Source organism: Micropterus dolomieu, linkage group LG07 (genome assembly GCF_021292245.1).
Source record: "Micropterus dolomieu isolate WLL.071019.BEF.003 ecotype Adirondacks linkage group LG07, ASM2129224v1, whole genome shotgun sequence".
Lineage (NCBI taxonomy): Eukaryota > Metazoa > Chordata > Actinopteri > Centrarchiformes > Centrarchidae > Micropterus > Micropterus dolomieu.
This window is the reverse complement of record NC_060156.1, coordinates 23,518,311-23,524,210: the sequence shown is the minus strand read 5'-3', so window position 1 is coordinate 23,524,210 and position 5,900 is coordinate 23,518,311. Positions and strand designations below refer to the sequence as shown.

Below are 5,900 nucleotides of genomic sequence, written 5' to 3'. Positions count from 1 at the left end.
TGAAGTGTGTTTTTCTATTTATCATAATGGTGACACCCCTTTGTTTTGAGTTATAACAGGCTGAGTACGAGTGAGGAAACTGTGGTGAGGTTAGTTTATCTGCTGTCTTGGGTAAATGAGTCTCCTGTAGTAGGACAATGTCTGCTTGCAGATTATTTAGATGGTTAAAAATTTTTAATCTTTTCCCTTGAACCAATTCCGCGTACATTCCAAGAGGTGATTTTAAGTGTGGTCATCATTCAACTAAGGGATGTGGTGTAGGCTAGTGTGTGCAGTGTGCGTGTTGTATCATTGTGTGTGTTGTATGCGCCTGTATGTGTGTGTCTATGTGTTCATGTTGTATGCGCCTGCGTGTGTGTGCTAGCAGTGTGCCCGACTGTTTGTGAATTAAACAGTATGAAAACTGCGCAGCTGATCGACATGTAAACGGCGGAGGAAGAGCAACATTAACAAAAGAAAGAAACAGTGAAACAAAAACAGAGGAAAATACACAAAACATTATCGGACAGTCTAGTCAGATAAGCACAGTATAGGCTGTTGTGACGTGCACTGTATTTTATAACTGTTAACCTGCCATATGTCACGGAGTAATTAACTGAGAAGGGGAAAAAATGATCGCATAGTGATACAGTTCACCTGTTGCTGGATTTGGTTCATAGTAGAGCCAAGGAGTGGTGTCTCGGTCGCGGTACAGCTGGCCATCAACGTAAAGTTTATCCTCCGCGATGACAGCCCGTGATCCTTCTCCAATAAGCTTCTTTCTTATCGGGAACGGGACTCTGCGTCGGTCCAGGATCTCCCGGGGAAACTGGTCATTAACGCTGAAGTTAGTCCCTCTCAGCTCCCTGCCGCGGCCTTTAACCAGTTCCTTCTGCTTGAAGTGTTCAAACTTCGCGACGATGGGCCTGGGCCTCTGGTTCTCCTGTCGTCGTCCTCCCAGGCGGTGCACCCGGTGGAAGCTGATGTTCTTCACGGTCTCGGCCGGGAGCTTCAGTTGATTTTGGATGAAGCTTTTAACGGTCTCCTCTGGGGCTTCATCCGCCTGCTCCGGGATACCTGAAATGACCAGATTATCCCGTATACTACGAGCCTGGAGATCGATGATCGCTTCTCTAATGTTTTTATTGTCTGCCGAGAGCCGCGTCATTCCCTCCGTGAGGGATTTAACCGAACCTTTGTTGTACCTGTTTAATAACATTTTATCATATACAGCTCCTTGGCTGAATGTACAGTAGTGTTTATGTAATGTTTTTCATCATGTTGTAATGGAAGAACTGAGCATTAACTGTGAGGGATCCCTCACAATGGTAGAAAACCATTTCACCTGAACCTAAACAACATTATCATTAGCAGTTAGACATGATGTCATATTGTGTTTCAGCAACTTTAAACAAAATAAAAAATCAGACAATGGTTGTTAGTTAATTAGAGGTAATATTGCTTTAATATAGACAAAATAATTCCTTTTCACAGATGCTGTATGATAAAGCAGTTTCTAAATACCATAGTGTCTGCAGTCTCAGAAAATGCTACTCAAAATAACCGACCCTCCACTCCAAGGATAAGGAAACATTTTTCAGTTTCAGTTTGGTTCCACCATTTGTACTGTATGCTTGTGACGGAGTACCTTCACTACAGCTGAGTAAGAGCTTGGACTGCCATACCAACGAGCCTGGCTCTTTGGCGTTGCTGTCAAAGTTGCATGTTTGGTACCCTGTAGACCTGTGTTTGAATCTGGGTAGGGTGACTGCCCTCGCCTTTGTCCACATATGGTGTCAAAAGTGGGATGGCTTGCCGTGAGGTCATCTGAGCCGGGCCCAGAGTCCGAACCGTATGAGGGACCCCCATGGGTAACATTAATGATGGGATGTGTATAGTGTACTTTTCAGTAAAACTGGTCATATGTCATCATTTAACTGATTTTATTTTATTTAAAGGTATTTTGGTCAAGATGTGATACATGCTGCTGTACCTTTTAATGTACAGGAATATATTTTTGTAATGTATACAATATTAAAGTTTTTTTAGTTGTGTGTGTGTTGTAAAATAATAATAATTTTATTATTATGCTAAAAGGGCATTTTGCAAGGTATCTTTAATGCATTAATAATTAATTATTCTCATACTGAATGGTTTCATAAAGCAGCTTCCCAAGATATTAATAGTGGCTCTTGGAGTATACTAGTAATAAATTACTAATAAGCTGAAATGCTAATAAAAATGTTCAGGAAACACATTCATGTGAAGTTTAAAATATATTTAAATTATTCTTCAAGTATAGCACAAAAGAGTATTTTAAGTTAAATTTAAAGAAGTATATTTAAATTACAGTAAAGGTACTGAAAGTGGTTCCATTTTAACACAACTAAGTATATTAAAATATGTTGCAATTATCTTAAAGTTGACTTTAAGTATTTCTAAAATGACATTTAACATACTTTAGGTTGTCCCAAAATAACATATTTAATATACACTTAGTATAGTACAATTAAAATGTGATAAGTGCATCCAAAAAAAGTGCTACTTAAGTATATTTCTTTTTCACCTGGGTTTAGATGTTTATTTTAAGCCTACTACCCTTCGTCTGTTTGCATATGTAGAATTCTTCAAAATTAACTACAACAAAGTTAATCTGAATATTTAAACAACATTTCAGAGGGAAATCCTCTTTATGTAAGTCATTAACAGGGGAATTTCTGTGGTGATTCTCTTTAGTTATTTAGTTTATCTTATTCACTGCAGTGCCTTGGCAAATGCATGCAAATCAGCACATTTAAATTAGTTAAAGAGGTCATATTATGCTTTTTGGGTGTTCCCCCTCTCCATTATTGAGTTACATACCTTTTCTGTGCATGTAATAGGTTTGCAAAGTGAAAAAGCCGAAAGTCCACCCCAAAGGGAGTTCCCAACTCCCACAGAAAGCTCTGCTCCTGAACTGCCTGAAACAGCTGGCTTGTAGTCCAGCCTTTACTTCTACTTTGCTGTGTCCTGACAGCAAAATTTCATCTAAGCACCCTAAAAAAATAATACAATAATCTATTATTATTTTCTGAAGATTTTTTTTCCTTTAACGTTAGATTTTGGAGAAGCAAGAGAAGGGACAACCAATTAGCCTACAGTTTCATATGGCTTTTCTTATATTAAAGGCAAGGTAGGCAAGTTGTTCTAAAACAATTTTTGTCATATTGGTTGAAACTGTCTATATACACCAATGCATATTAAAAAGTTAGGTGCACTGAAAAAGAGAGTATAAAAATCGTCTGTCTGTAGTCTTCTCAGGGCTGCAGTAAACACAGCCACTCGTTCCATTCGGACTGAATGCAGCTAGCTGACTGTCACTCTCCCTCGCTGCTATGGCTACCAGCCCTGCTGCAACAGGAGCTGCCCCCGTGCGCGCACCCAATCAGCTCTCAGACCTGACGAGCGAAGCAGTCAGACAGGTGGGTGATATCTGCATGGCTTTTCAACGATAGTGACAACTGAGGAACACCGAGGGGCTGATACACCGTGGTGGCTTTATTTCTGCTGGACAGGTAATCTGGCTTTTATCATTTTGATGGTAATTTGTTGCTTTCATCGCTAGCAAACGTAGCTACCATAGAGCTAACGGTTGCTACGAGTGCAGGCTGGTGTAGGAGCCAGAGTAGAGACTATGAATTATATCTAGCTATAGGTGAGCTGGAAAACAGCAGCGCGAGCTGTGTTTTCCGACGCTAACATTAGGTAAGACAATGTAAGTGTAGACTGCGCCGGTTTATTTATTCACCATATAGGTTTATTGTTATACTATGTTTACACCTATCTTTACCTTGTATCTAATCTGTGAATGTGATTATCTTATGTCTGCAGTTGATGTTACTTTTACAAATGTGGTGATGTAGCTGTGTGTTTGTAGTTATGAGAAGCCGTTTTGAAGCTCAAAATTAGCGGAGCTGGCCGGCGCCATCTTGGCAGCGCTTCACCGTGCGTCACTCCCGGATAACCAAAAATGGGCAAAGAGGCGGGTTGTAGGTGGAGCTGAGGTGACGTGTTGCTGAAACCACTCCTGCCTAGCTCGACATGACCGAGTTAGCTCATGTTAAGGAGCTAATGCTACATGCTACTCTGCGGTGCTGTACGGTGGAGGTTGAAACCTGCGGCTGGTTGTTACCAGTTTACCGACATTACCAGCTACAGTCAAGGTAAGACACCGGAAAATATAAAAATAACTGTATAATCTGTTATTGACATTATACTTAACAATTATATTTTAAAATGCATTTAAAATTTAAATGCATTTTAATATATAAATGTGGTAACGTTAACGTTATTTTGCAACACTAAAGTTAGATTTTGTTGAGACCAACGTTAACAGTTAAGTTAACGATAGCGTTAACTATGAATCAGTTATTAATTACCTTAATTTCACTTAACGTTACAGCTCAAACAACAATTTCAAGCAAATCAATTTACATACCGTTGGTTACGAGCGGTTACAAGTCGTTTATTTGGTAGTCACCTCAGTATGTTACTTGTAATATACGTAAGCTAGCGGTAGAGTCCTCAGTTACATGATGGAAGCTGTATATCTTATAAAACGTTAAGTTAGCCATGGCTGCTACCACGTTAATTAATTCCCCACACCGCTATTTTGAGTAACGCTACTGCTGTTGGCAGGGCTGTGTGGGATTATTGTCTATAATAGGACACTTGAGAGAGAAAGGTACTTTTTATATTTGTCATAAGATTGTAGTTGAGGTTCTGGTGCCTCTACATCTGCTACTTAAAGCTTAAACTTTGAGTCTAAAATAACGTTGCTAGTCTTGGCTACTGGACATTTCACAGCTGATATAAAATTGTCTGTCTTAAAAGGACAACACAAAAACATTTAAAGAGTCTCCCTTGTTCCATTTTCTCCCACGTATGTGACATAAAAGTGCTGTCAACATTAAAACGCTGAGGCATCTTTTAGAGGACCATCTCAAAAAATTAGAATACTGAGGAAAAGTTCATTGTGAGCATCAGAACCAGACTGAGAGAGTTAGTTAGCTGATTAGAGAGCTCTTCTCCAGTTATTCCTGTATAATTCATAATACAGAAATGTATTTTTATTCTAAAATGTTTATACATTTTGAGATAGTGGAGTTTTTATTTCCATGAGCTGTAAACAGTAATCATCAAGATGAAAGCAAAAAGGGTTTGAAATGCTTCGCTTTGTGTAACGAATCTAGAATATATCAAAGATTCACTTTTTGAATTAAATTACATTAGAAAATTAATAAATAGAATATTGTGGTGAAGTTAAAGAATCATCTGTATTTACTTTATATTTTTTATCACCTGAAGAATTTATTACACATTTTTCTCCCAGAGTCACACTGTTGATCACATGTCCCACCTGGTGCCAGAGAGCTGCAGAGACCTGGAAGCCTTGTTATTGTCGTGGAAATCTGTATCTGTTGGCGTGGACTGACGTGGAAAGGCGTTCTCTCCTTCTGTTTACTTTGACTTTTAAATATTGTCCATATTTGTATCATAGATCCATTTAAAAAAAGATATAGTTTATGGTTCACTTGTAATAAATTCTATATATATTAGCACTCCCTGTCTTTACTACTACTGAAAAGCTAATCGTATACGACAGATAAAACATGAAACATTAAAACTGAACTCTTGCTAAAGAACATCAGTCTAGTATAAGTTAAAAAGTGAAAATATTCCCAAAATGTTTCACATGAAATCATGAAAAGTAATTATGCAGTGTATTTCTGTGTGTGCAGGAGTATTTTTACTTTCTACCTTATACTTTAAGATAAATAAGGAGCCATACACCCAGTACCCATATACTGTATAACAGAGCCTGAAGTTTCTGAAGAGTGCCTTGTTTGCTGCTCTGATATAAGTCTAGTTTAAACACAGAA

General features: G+C 38.4%; 1 protein-coding gene across 1 annotated transcript in view; it reads left to right on the top strand.

The window, feature by feature from the left end:
• wdr3 (WD repeat domain 3) overlaps positions 1-5,900 on the top strand; it is a 25,986-nt gene that overhangs the window by 1,896 nt on the left and 18,190 nt on the right. The window lies entirely within an intron of this gene.